A 13,464-nucleotide genomic window follows, 5' to 3' on the forward strand; every position below is an offset into this window, starting at 1 on the left:
ACAAAATTGGAAAATCTGGAGGAAATGGACGAATTCCTAGACAGATACAAGGTCCCAAAGTTGAACCAGGACCAAGTAAACCATCTAAATAACCCTATAACACCTAAAGCAATAAAAGAAGTCATCAGAAGCCTCCCAACCAAAAAAAGCTCAGGTCCAGACGGGTTCAGTGCAGAATTTTATCAGACATTTATTGGGGATATAACACCAATATTCGCCAAACTATTCCAAAAGATAGAATCAGATGGAATATTACCTAACTCATTTTTTGAGGCTACAATAACCCTCGTACCTAAGCCACACAAAGACCCTACAAGGAAAGAGAACTTCAGACCAATCTCACTTATGAACATTGATGCAAATATACTCAACAAAATCCTTACAAACCGAATCCAAGAACACATCAAAACCATCATTCATCATGACCAAGTAGGCTTCATCCCTGGGATGCAGGGATGGTTTAACATAAGGAAATCCATCAATGTAATCCACCATATAAACAAACTTAAAGACCAAAATCACATGGTCATCTCACTAGACGCTGAGAAAGCATTCAACAAAATCCAACACCCCTTCATGTTAAAAGTCCTGGAAAGAACAGGAATCCAAGGCCCATATTTAAACATAATAAAAGCAATATACAGCAAACCAACAGCCAACATCAAACTTAATGGCGAAAAACTTGAAGCAATTCCACTAAAATCAGGGACTCGACAAGGCTGCCCACTCTCTCCCTACCTATTCAACATAGTACTGGAAGTCCTGGCTGGAGCAGTTAGACAGCAAAAAAAGATCAAGGGGATACAAATCGGAAAGGAAGAGATAAAAACATCACTCTTTGCGGATGACATGATAGTGTACTTGAGTGACCCCAAAAATTCCACCAGAGAACTCCTACAGCTGATAAACAAGTTCAGCAAAGTGGCCGAATACAAAATTAACTCAAACAAATCAGTAGCCTTCCTATACTCAAAGGACAAACATGTGGAGAAAGAAATTAGGGAAAAGGTACCCTTCACAATCGTTACAAAAACTATGAAATACCTTGGTGTGACTCTAACTAAGGAAGTGAAGGACCTGTATGACAAGAACTTCAAACCTCTAAAGAAAGAAATTGAGGAGGATCTCAGAAAATGGAAAGATCTCCCATGCTCATGGATTCGAAAGATCAACATCTTAAAAATGGCCATCCTACCAAAAGCAATCTACAGATTCAATGCAATCCCCATCAAAATTCCAACCCAGTTCTTCATGGAATTGGAAAGATCAATGTGCAATTTCATATGGAATAACAAAAGACCTAGAATAGCGAAATCCATCCTCAACAACAAAAAAACATCTGCGGGAATCACTATCCCTGACCTCAAGCTATATTACAAGGCAATTGTGCTGAAAACTGCATGGTACTGGTACAGAAATAGGCAAGTGGATCAATGGAATAGAATAGAAGATCCAGAAATGAGCCCTCATGTATATGGTCACCTGATTTTTTACAAAGGAGCAGTAAACATTCAATGGAAAAAGGACAGCCTATTCAACAAATGGTGCTGGTCCAACTGGCACTCAACATGCAAAAGAATGAAAATAGACCCGTTCTTATCTTTTTGTACAAAGCTCAAGTGTAAGTGGATTAAAGATCTCCACATTAAACCAGATACACTGGAACTATTAGATGAGAAAGTAGGGAAAACCTTAGAACACATAGGCACAGGAGAAAATTTCCTGAACAAAACACCAATGGCTAAATCTCTAAGGTCAAACATTAACAAATGGGACTTAATGAGATTGCAAAGTTTCTGTAAGGCTAAGGACATCGTCAAGAAAACAAAACGGCAACCAGCAGAATGGGAAAAGATCTTTACCAACACCACATCAGATAGAGGCCTAATATCCAAGGTGTACAAGGAACTCAAAAAGCTAGACACCAGAGAGTCAAATAACCCTATTAAAAAATGGGGTACAGAGCTAAACAAATCATTTTCAGTTGAGGAACACCGAATGGCCGAGAAACATCTGAGGAAGTGCTCGACATCCTTAGCCATCAGGGAAATGCAAATCCAAACAACCCTAAGATTCCACCTCACACCAGTCAGATTGGCCAAGATCCAAAACTCAGATGACAGCAGATGCTGGCAAGGCTGCGGAGAAATAGGAACACTTCTTCACTGTTGGTGGGGTTGCAAGCTAATATAACCACTCTGGAAATCTGTCTGGTGATACCTCAGAAAATTGGATATAGTACTACCTGAAGACCCAGCTATTCCACTTCTGGGCATATACCCCAGAGACACTTTAATACACAACAAAGATATATGCACCACAATTTTCATAGCGGTTCTATTTATAATAGCCAGAAGCTGGAAGGAACCCAGATGTCCTTCAGAAGATGAATGGATACAAAAATTGTGGTACATATACACAATGGAATACTACTCAGCCACCAGAAACAATGACTTAACCAAATTCTTAAGAAAATGGCTGCATCTAGAGAAGATCATCCTGAGTGAGATAACCCAGTCACAAAAGAACAGACATAATATGCAGTCACTGATAGTGGGATGCTAACCCCAGAGGCTTGCACTTCCCCAGAAACAACTCACAGACTGTATGAAGTCCAAGAAATAAAGAAAACAAAAAAATATACATATATTCTCAAAACAAGAAGACTTTGACTATTTCCATATTTCGTTTTGTTTTGCATGTACTTTAAGCTTATTGCAACTAGTACGTTTTCAATGCATACTGTCAAGCCCTTGAAAAAAATCAAGTACTGACTAAAAAACATATTCACATGGTTTTATTTAAAATTTATTTTAATGTCTGAAAAAACAGTACTGACAAAAATGTATAATTTTAAGCAAAAAATGTTTAAAATCTTTACATGTATCTTTGTTTTGCAAAATAAAGTCGTTTAAATAAAAAAAAAAAGGAATGAGTTGAGTAGTGTTCCTTTGGTTTCTATTTTGTGTAATAGTTTAGAGAGTATTGGTATTAGGTCTTTTACGAAACTCTGACAGAATTCTACCCTGAATCTATCTGTTCCTGTGCTTTTTTGGCGGGGGGGCTGTTGATGACGTCTTCTATTTCTTTAAGGGTTATGGAACTATTTAGATGGTTTATCTGATCTCGATTTAACTTTCGTACCTGATATTTGTCTATAAATTTGTCCATTTCTTATAGATTTTTCAGTTTCTTTTAGTATACGTTATTGTAGTAGGATCTGATAATTTTGTGAATTTCATCATTTTTTTTTTACATCTCCCCTTTCATTTCGGGTTTTGTTTATTTGGATAGTATCTCTATGTCCTATAGTTAGTCTGGGTAATAGTATATTAATCTTGTTTGTTTTTTTAAAGAATGAGATTCTAGTTTTGTTTGTTTGTTTGTTTGTTTGGTTGGTTGGTCTTTTATTGTTTCGGTTTTTTGTTTTTTTGTTTTTTTTTGTTTGTTTGTTTTTTTGGGGGGGGCAACCTATTTAGAGTTCTTTAGGCTTCTTTTACGTTCATGGTCACCTTTTTTTTAGGCTCAGGAAGTTTTCTTCTATGATTTTGTTTAAAATATTTAGTGGACCCTTTATTTGGGAGTCTTTGCTTTCTTCTATATCTATTATCCTAAGGGTTGGTTTTCTCATTGTGTCCTGGATTTCCTTGATGTTTTGGGTTAGGAGCTTTTTGATTTTTTTCATTTTCTCTGACTGATGTGTCAATGTTTCCTATATTATATTCAGCCCCTGATATTCTCTCTTCCATCTCTTTTATTCTCTTGGTGATGCTTGCATCTATGACTACTGAATTTCCTCTGTTTTCCATCTCCAGAGCTCTCTCCTTTTGTTTTTCATCTCTTCATCTGTTTGTTTGATTATTTCCTGTAGCTCTTTAAGTGATTTTTGTATTTCTTTCATGGCTACTTCTTGTTTAATTCTCCTATAATTCTTTAACGGAGCACTCCTTGAGGACCTCCGTCATAATCATAAGTATGATTTTAAGTCCAAATTTTGTTTTTCTCTTGTGTTAGGATGTCCACTACTTGCTGTGTGGGAGAACTGCATTCTAAGGTTGCCAGGTTGTCTTGTTTTCCATTGCTAAGGCTCTTGTGCTTGCTACTTGCCATCTTGTTATTTGCCTCTGACTGGAGTTTATTTCTCCCATGGGTCTGTCGGCCTTTTGGCTCTGGAAGAGATTGCTCCTGGGTGTTCAGCTCTCTTTCTGGGTGGGGTATGAGTTCTTATGGCTCTGGTTCTGGGCACAGATGAGTCCAGGAAAAATCTGTTCCCAGGCAGCACCTACTACCTGAACCCTGAGACTTCTGGGCAGTATCGCCCGAGATAGTGGAGAAAAAGTAGGGGCTCACCCTTGGGCTCAGCAGGTAGAGCACTACTGAGGCTCCTCTGGGTGTTCAGCAATCTGCAGACAGGCAATGAGTCGTGAAGAAGGTGCCTGGCTAAAATAAAATTCTTATTTACCTTAATTATTATGCTCTTTCTTTCAATTGTTAAATTACCATTGTATTCAGAATATGAGTACAATAGAGACATTATAAGATTATTTCATAATAATAAGATCTGGTGTTTGTCTGCAGTTCTTCTTCAGAAAGTTAAAAAATTAAAGCATATGGAATCAGTTATAATTTATATCACAAAGAAAAGCTGACCTTTAGTTTTTCATTATTTATCAATTATAATTTGTACTCTGAGAGCAAATGCCTGATGTTTTGATAAATATATATATACACTTGATTAATTACAGTGTAAGTATACTGGTACATACTCAGTTCTAGTGCAGTGGTCTAAATTGTTTGTTCTTTTATGTTTGGTTTTACTTTGTGAGTTAATTTTCCAGAAATGATGTACTGTACTTTTTTTATACTAGAATATTCTATGTATCCTAGTCTAACCTCAAACTCAGAAATTTCCTTTTCTAAATGCTGCAATTGGAGGCATATCAAACTCTACCTTAGCTTGCAATAGATGTTAGGTCTTAATTTAAAAATGTTTGAAAATGTGAAATAATTTCTGTTATATTAAAAATAGAGTTTAATAAATGATAGTGTATAAATTTTAAAACTAATAGACAACTGAATCCTTTGAATATTTGAATATTCATTAATGTGTATTGTAAATTTTTCCCCTTTTCCAAACAAGCAACCTTCCCTCTTCTTACTTTATCGTGTTTGCTCTGCTTTTATATTGCAAAAGCATGATTGTAATACCAACAGAAGCTTTATATTCTAATTTTCAGATAAAGATACTCTCACAACAGAATGTTAACTTTCTGTTTCACAATCTCAGCTTTATTTCCCATATGACGATAAGTACGTAAACCTAAGACTGCCATGCATTTCTGTAGTTGCCAAACAAATATGTATTATGTACTGACTCTGTAATATGTAACCTATCTTTTTCTTTTAATGACAAGTATATTTACTGGATCCTACTTCCTATGTTATATTTATTTTATAAGACAAAGAAAAAAGAATATAGCTTCAGTCAAAAGTGTTCTTGAAGGAACAATAATGAAATAACTTAATGGGAGAAGATATTTGCAGCCAAGCATGAAGACCTAAGTAGGGTGTTTTGGACCTACCTATTACAAGAGAGCTGACCCTGAACCTCGTTCTCTAACATTCTCTTCAATGCTGCAGAGAACACATAACAAGTAAAAAATGAATGTAACATGTTTTCAAAGAAATGCTATTGAAATATATAATTCAATTACAGAAATATATGTTTTACCAAGAATGTTTTAGGGAGTCTCACGTGTAACACTAATATTTTAGCAATACATCTAAGCATTGGATGTACAAAGAAATATAATTAGAAACATGTGAATAAAACTAGTGTTCAAATCAGAGCCTCAGTGGCTTGAAGACACAGCAAAACTAGATGGGGCTGAATCCAATGCAATATGCTCAGGAGAAGGCTTTCTAAAGGGGAACTTTCTTTCTTTCTTTCTTTCTTTCTTTTTTTCTTTCTTTCTTTCTTTCTTTCTTTCTTTCTATCTTTCTTTCTTTCCTTCCTTCCTTCCTTCCTTCCTTCTTTCTTTTTCTTTCTTTCTTTCTTTCTTTCTTTCTTTCTTTCTTTCTTTCTTTCTTTCTTTTTTTCTTTCTTTCTTTCTTTCTTTTCCCAAGGTCAAGTCCAGATTTGTTATGTAACTAGGGGTATTACAAAACTCATAATTTGATTTAGGATGGAAAAATATTACAATGTTTATTCAGAACATGGAATAAGCACTTGGTACAATGCATCAATACATTTATCCATGAACTTGCACAGGTCTTTTTTCAATAGAGCCACAAGAAATCTAGTTAGTTTCTCTGGAAATAAATTGGGCTCACAGATGTAATGTTATCCACTCCAGAACCTCAACTGAGACTTCCTGCTCACGAGTGATAATGGAGCCAGTCACATAGAAACTGAATCTCCTTTTACTATATAGCAGAATTTCAGACTCTGGAAACAATGCCCAGCTTTCTTGGTGTGAAATCATGTGTTTTACTTAATGATTAGGTTCATAGAATTCTAGAAAATGACAATAAAATGGATATTCTAGAATGTTGGAGCCAGGCATAAGAAAAAAAAATGACTAGAAACTGATATAAGCACTATACTTGTAGATTGTGAACAATTAAAGTGCTCTTTTGTACTGGGTTACTACTGAGAAAAGCAATAGAACTTCTGTAGTCCTTGCTGAAATATGTAAATAGGGCTTAATTTAAATTTTTTTGTCTAGTATTTCCAGAAATGACTCATCTTCACTACTGCCAAAAAGTGAATAGTTGTCAATGAAAAAATGATTTCTAATTCCTGTAGTTCTGTGGTTATTTTTGGTGGTAATGTTTTTGATGGTAGTAGCATAGTGGTCATGGTTTGTGTGTGTGTGTGTGTGTGTGTGTGTGTGTGTGTGTGTGTGTGTGTGTGTGTTTGTGTTTGCTCCTGTCTTTTATTCTACCTTGTATGAGAAGATTCATTCCCTGTGTTTCATGGATGTATTTAACCCCTGTGGTTTGGAATTTTTCTTATCTATTTTCTTTAGGGCTGGATTTTTCCATGAATATTTACATTTATTTTTGTCATGCAATATCTTATTTTTTTCTATCAATGGTGAAAATTTTTGCTATTTATGACATCTGGGCCTGTATCTAAAGAGTATGCAGCACATCTGTCCAAGGCATTATGGCATTTCAAGTTTCCACTGAGAATTCAGATCTAATTATAATATTCTTCTTATTCTTGGGTTTGGCCTTTTCATAGTGTCTCAGATTTCCTGGATGTTTATGTTAATTTTTAAATTTAACATTTAACATTCTTTGAAAGTTAAAATTTTACTTTCTTTGAATGATGTATTTATTTTTTTATATGTTTTTTCAAGGCCTGAAATGGTCTCTTCTATCTCTTGCATTCTGTTGGTGTAACATGCCTCTGTTGTTTTGGTGAGGTGAGATTATGGGGCAATTGCATATTGCAGTGCTAAGGGAGAACTTGAAAAATGGGATCCACAGGAGGGATGGACAAGATTCTATACCTGATGCTTTGTTGCAGAACCAGAGATGGAGGACTCTGTTTGAGGGAATAAAGAGAGAGTACACTGTTTATTACATGATCTTCTGGTAGGCATGTCCTATGTTTGAGCAGAGGTGTCCACTAGAGTACAGGGCTGAAGGAGAAGCTTGGCTGCTCTGGTCTGTAAGATCCATAGAAGGTACAGATGGGGGATGGGGAGGTTAGTATTTGTATTTCATACTTCTCTAGGGATGACCCTGAAAATTGGGACTGGGAAACTAGTGAGTGGGTTGAAACCATATTTTACCCAAATCTTGGTATGCTAATGATGAACATGTAAGATTTAAGATTATGTCTAGGCAACCACTTATTTTTATTCTTTCATGTTTTATTGGACATTCTCTGAATTTACATTTCAAATGTTATCCACTGTCTCCTCACTCTCCTCCCTCCTCCCCTTTCATTTTATAAAATTATTACTTGTTTTGTTTTGTCATAATGGAGATTTATTTGGTATATTAACAAAACTGAAGTTTAATTCCTAGGTCCAGCATAGGTTGTCCAAAGTAAAGCAAACTCAATAGTGTTCTTTGTAGGTATTTTTTGGGGGGGAGTGGGTCATATAATTTCTGTTTTTTTTTTTTTTTTGGTATTTGCAGTTTTGGATGATTTGCTGGTCTTTTGCTTAAATTTTATTATGGTTTTTAATATTTGTGTTTTAATGGGTTTTACTGTTTGATTCTTGAATTATTTTGTTTATCTCTGAGGGCCAGTGGGTACTGGCTGGTTTTGTCTTGTTGGTTGTTGTTGTGTTGTTTGTGGTTGTGGCCATTGCTGTTGTTGTCTTAGGAATGTTTGTTTATATGCTATATCAAGGGGAGTTAAAAGGGCATTTAGTTAAGCAGATGAAGAGGTGGGTAGAAGTTAGGAGGAGTTGAGGAAGTAGAAATTGTGATCAGAATATATTGTTTTAAAAAATCAGTAAAAGATATGTCTAGAGGTTTGAGAATACTAAATTAGAAAAATTCCACAGGGAAAAGGCTAAGTTAACTCTTTATATGTTTATTCTTCCTTAAGGAAATGTCTGAAGATGTTTTGGTGTAACCTATAAGGAATAATTCACTACTACTGGTTTTTGGGCGTTTTTTGTTTTGCTTTTTTTTTCTCTCTCTCTTTCTTTAGAGACCCCAACATAGAGTGATCATTCTCAATGTCTTTATACCTTGCACAGCAGTGTGACAACTATGTTAGTTTTATATCCTGTATTTGTGCACTGAGAAGTCGCACTATTATTTGTTATGAATGGCTTCTTGGTTTGTCCTTCCTCAAGCAAACCTCTTGTCAGTGTTTTATCCAAGTGGAGAGACACTTAACATTATCTCCCTAGGAAAAGGCATGTGAGTCATTTTCAGGAAGATAAATAAAACTATATTTGAAAGGAATAGAGTGGATTTATAAGGTAAAATTAGGAAAGTCTCCCACTGTTACATGAAATAAGAGTAAGAAGGGAAAGTGAAAATGACAAGCTGACTATCCTAAGTGGAGGGTCTTCCCAAAGCCAAGGTATATAGGAATGAGTGGGTGTGTCTCTCAGTGCCATGCTCATGCACAAGGGTGCTGCAGGTCACAAAGATTCCTAGAACTGGAAATGTATCTAATTCCTCTTAGGGATCAGCCAGAAGTTCCAATTGCTTTATGTCTTGTTTGTTATTAATGGAATCTTTAGTAGATCTATGGAGTTTAATAATACCCCAACTCTCACCACAAAACAATTCCATATAACCTACACATCATTTTCTCAGGGCTTTCTTATTTAAACTACATTAATACTTAGGCAATAGTTACTTCTGTTTTTTCTCTTTGCCAAATTCAGATTCTGTCAGTTATATCAGAGTATCTCAAGTATCTCCACTGAAAGGGACTGACTCAAATTAATAATGACACAGAAAGTTACTAGACTTTCGAAAAAATTTTTATCCTCTCTTCTCCCTTAGAAAATTGTCTTAATCCTCTTAAGGTTAAAACAGGTCTATTGCAAACCCACTTATCTTCGATTTTTTGAGGTTAGCTTGAACTATGTGAGAGTGCTTCTCTAAAGGACATTTTTAAAAAAAAGTATGCTATCAAGTTTTAGTAGCTCAGCATAATAGCATTAACTTTTTTCTTGAGATTTGGTTTTATTATTTTGAAGATTATTTAGAATGAAAACTATTTGCATTTTCTCTTACTCTCCCTCCCTACCCACATTCTCTGTATGTGAGACTACATTTTGCTCAAAAGCAGAATATAATTGTCCTCTGTCAAATGATGTTTCTGTTCTAAATTAAAACAGATGAACCTTGATATATTATTTTCAAATAATATTATTCTACTTTCCTCATTTAAGTAACCAGCATATTTCTAGGAATGATGATTATATTCTGTTTAATTCTTCTATTAATCATAAACTTTCTTTTAAAAATGATTGTGATGTAAATATTACAATTTGAAAAACATAGAGGCATTAAGCTCTATTTTATTATTGCATCAATGAGACCTGTTCCATTTTAAATAGGGAAGTATGGCAATTTCCAAAGGCACATATGTCTGGATACTGGTTTCTCTATCTATTTTTTCTCACAAACTATTTGGACAAAATATTGCAATTGGTATGGGTTCTGGGCAAACTTGGGATACAAATGTCGAGTCTTTGAGGCATAATGGGTGAATGAATCAAAAAGTTGATGTAACCCATACAGTAAATTCTTCAATAACTATTAAATATTATTATTATAACCCTATACTTTAACTATTTTTAAAATCATTTTACGATAGCCCTGAGCAGTTCTAATTGCGTAAAGAGCTAATATATCATTTTTAGGTAATTTGCCATTTTCAGAAATACTTTCAATCTTGTCAAGTGAAGCAAAGCTTTATGAATAAAGAATTTCATCTCTATTAATTCATGGATTTGTTCATTGTTCTGAAAACTGTGTTTGTTGAGTGGTAGTTGTCAAATGAATAGTATCAAGAACAGAAAAGAATGTGAAGTTTGTGAACATATATGGTCATAAAACTGGTATAGCCACAAAATTCTGAAAATATATATCATTGACTTATACCTCTTTTAAAATTTATATTTATTTTGTATAATACATAATAATGTTTTATGAATACAGATACCCATTGTTCTAACATAAATAGCTACATGATATTTTCTCTTAATTTAACATTATTGATATCAGATAAAAGAAAATTTCAGCCACTTTTACCAAATTGAGAAGGTATGCTGTGTTAAATTCTGTAGATAGAAGTATACAATATACATAAATTTAATGTGTACACACACACACACACACACACACATACACAAACCTACACACAAATGGATATTTTCTTCACTTACATTTCAGGTATTATGCAGTTACCCATTTTTCCCTCTGGAATCCCCCTATTCCTTCCACTACCTGTATGAGAGCATTTCTCCACCTTCCCACTCCCTCCTATCTACCTACCCTGGAATGCCCTTACACTGGGACATTGAATATTGACAGGGCTAGATAAGGCCATCCTCTGCTATTTCTGCAGCTGGAGCTATGGGTCCCTCCTAGTGGATTAGTCCATGAAACTCTGTCGGGAGGGGGCAGTCTGCTTGGTTAATATTCGTGTTCTCCCTATTGGGTTGCAAACATCTTCTGCTTCTTGAGTCCTTTTTTTAAACTCCTCCAGCAGGGACCCCATTCTTAGTCCAATGGTTAGTTGATAGTGTCTGACTCTGTATTTCTCAGGCTTTGTCAGAGCCTCTAAGGAGAAAGCTGTATCAGGCTCCTGTCTGTATGCATGTACTGGCATCTACAATGTTATGTGGGTTTGGTGACTGTATATAGGATGAACTCCCAGGCAGGGAAGTCTCTGGATGATCTTTTCCTTAATCTGTGATCTACATTTTCTCTCTGTATTTCCTCCTAAGGAGGGAGTTCTCTGGTAGAACATTTGAGATCACTTAAGTTTACTATCATCATATCTTCTGCAAATTGATATTTTGACTTCTTCCTTTCAAATTTATATTCCTTTGACTTCCTTATGTTGTCCAATTGCTCTGACTAGAACTTCAAGTGCTGTGTTGAATAGTTAGGGAGAAAGTGGGCATCCTTGACTAGTGCCTGAGTTTAATGAGATTGCTTTACATTTCTCTCCATTTAGTTTGATGTTGGCTAATAGTTTGTTACATATGGGTTTTACTATGTTTAGGTATAGGGCTTGAATTCTTGATCATTCCATGAATTTTAGCATCAATTATTGTTGAATTTTCTCAAATATTTTCTCAGCATCTAATGAGCAGATCATGTGCTTTTTCTTTGAGTTTGCTTATTAGTGGATTATATTGATGAATTCCTGCATGCTGAACAATCCCACCATCTCTGGATTAAAGCCTACTTGGTCATGATAGATGATCATTTAATTATGTCCTTTGATACATTTTGGGAGAAATTTATTGAGCATTTTTGAATCAAAGTTCTTAAGGGCGATAGATCTGAAGTTCTGTTTCTTTTGGGGGGTTTTCTGTGGTTTATGTGTAAGTGTAATTAAGACTTTATAGAATGAATGTGGCAGTGTTCCTGTTTCTATTTAGTGGAACAAGTTGAAGTGTGTTAATATTAAGTCCTCTTTAAAATATAATAGAATTCTGCACTAAATCCATCTGGTCCTGGACTATTTTGGATTGGGAGACTTAATGATTGCTTCTATTTCTTTGGGAGGGTTTGTGACTGTTTAGATGGTTTATAAGAACCTGATTTAAATTTAGTATCCTGTATCGGTCTAGAAAATGCTCCATTTCATCCAGATTTTCCAGTTTTGTTGAGTATAGGTTTTTGGAGTAGAATCTGATGATTTTTTAAAATTTTTCTCTGTTTCTGGTGTTATGCCTCCCTTTTCTTTTCTGATTTTGTTAATTTGGATACTGTCTCTGTGCCCTCTGGTTATTATGGCTAAGGTTCATCTATATTGTTGTTTTTTTTCAAAGAACAAACTCCTGGTTTTGTTGATTCTTTGAATAGATCTAATAGTTCATTTTTGGTTTATTTTTTTTTCTTTTTTCTTTCTTTTTTTTTTTGCTGTCAGTTAACTTATTTCCTGCCATCTACTCCTCTTGGGTCCATTTGCTTCTTTTGGTTCTAGAGATTCCAGGTGTGGTGTCAAACTACTTGTATATGCCCTCTCCAGTTTCTTTTTAGATTCACTCAGAGTTTTGAGCTTTTCTCTTAGCATTGCTTTCATTGTTTCCCATAAATTTTATATGTTGTGACTTCATTTTCATTAAATTCTAAAAAGTCTTTGATTTCTTTCTTTATTTCTGCCTTTACCAATTTATTATTGAGGATAGCATTGTTTGAAATTTATGTGTACGTGGCCTTTCTGTTCTTTTCGTTGTCATTGAAGAAGAGTCTCAATCTGTGGTGATCTGATACTATGCATGGGAATATTTCAATCTTAATTTATCTATTGGGACTTATTTTTGAATCAATTATATGGTCAATATTCAATATTAGAGAAGGTACATTGCAGTGCTGAGAAGAAGGTATATTTTTGTTTTGTTCGATAGATATATTTTAAATCAATTGATGTGGAGAGATATTAAGGAATAGTGATTGTTTTTTTCCTGTTATTTTTGTTGTTAGAGGTAGAATTATGTTTGTGTGACTATCTTCTCTTTTGTTTCTCACAAGAAGATGACTTTCTTTCTTTGCTAGTTTTTTGTTTCCCTCGTTCTGTTAAAAAACTTTCAACTTTTTGATGTTCTTCCCACTTTCTCTTGTATTATATTAAGCTTCCGGGTTTTATGTGAAGGTCCTCAATACACTTTGACTTGAGCTTTGTACAAACAATTAGGAATGAATCAATTTGCATTCTTCTATATGCATTTCAACAGTTGAAACAGCACAATTTGTTGAAAATTCTGTCTTTTTTTCACTGAATAATTTTTT

The sequence above is a fragment of the Micromys minutus genome, assembly GCF_963924665.1.
Source record: "Micromys minutus genome assembly, chromosome: 5".
NCBI classification, from domain to species: domain Eukaryota; kingdom Metazoa; phylum Chordata; class Mammalia; order Rodentia; family Muridae; genus Micromys; species Micromys minutus.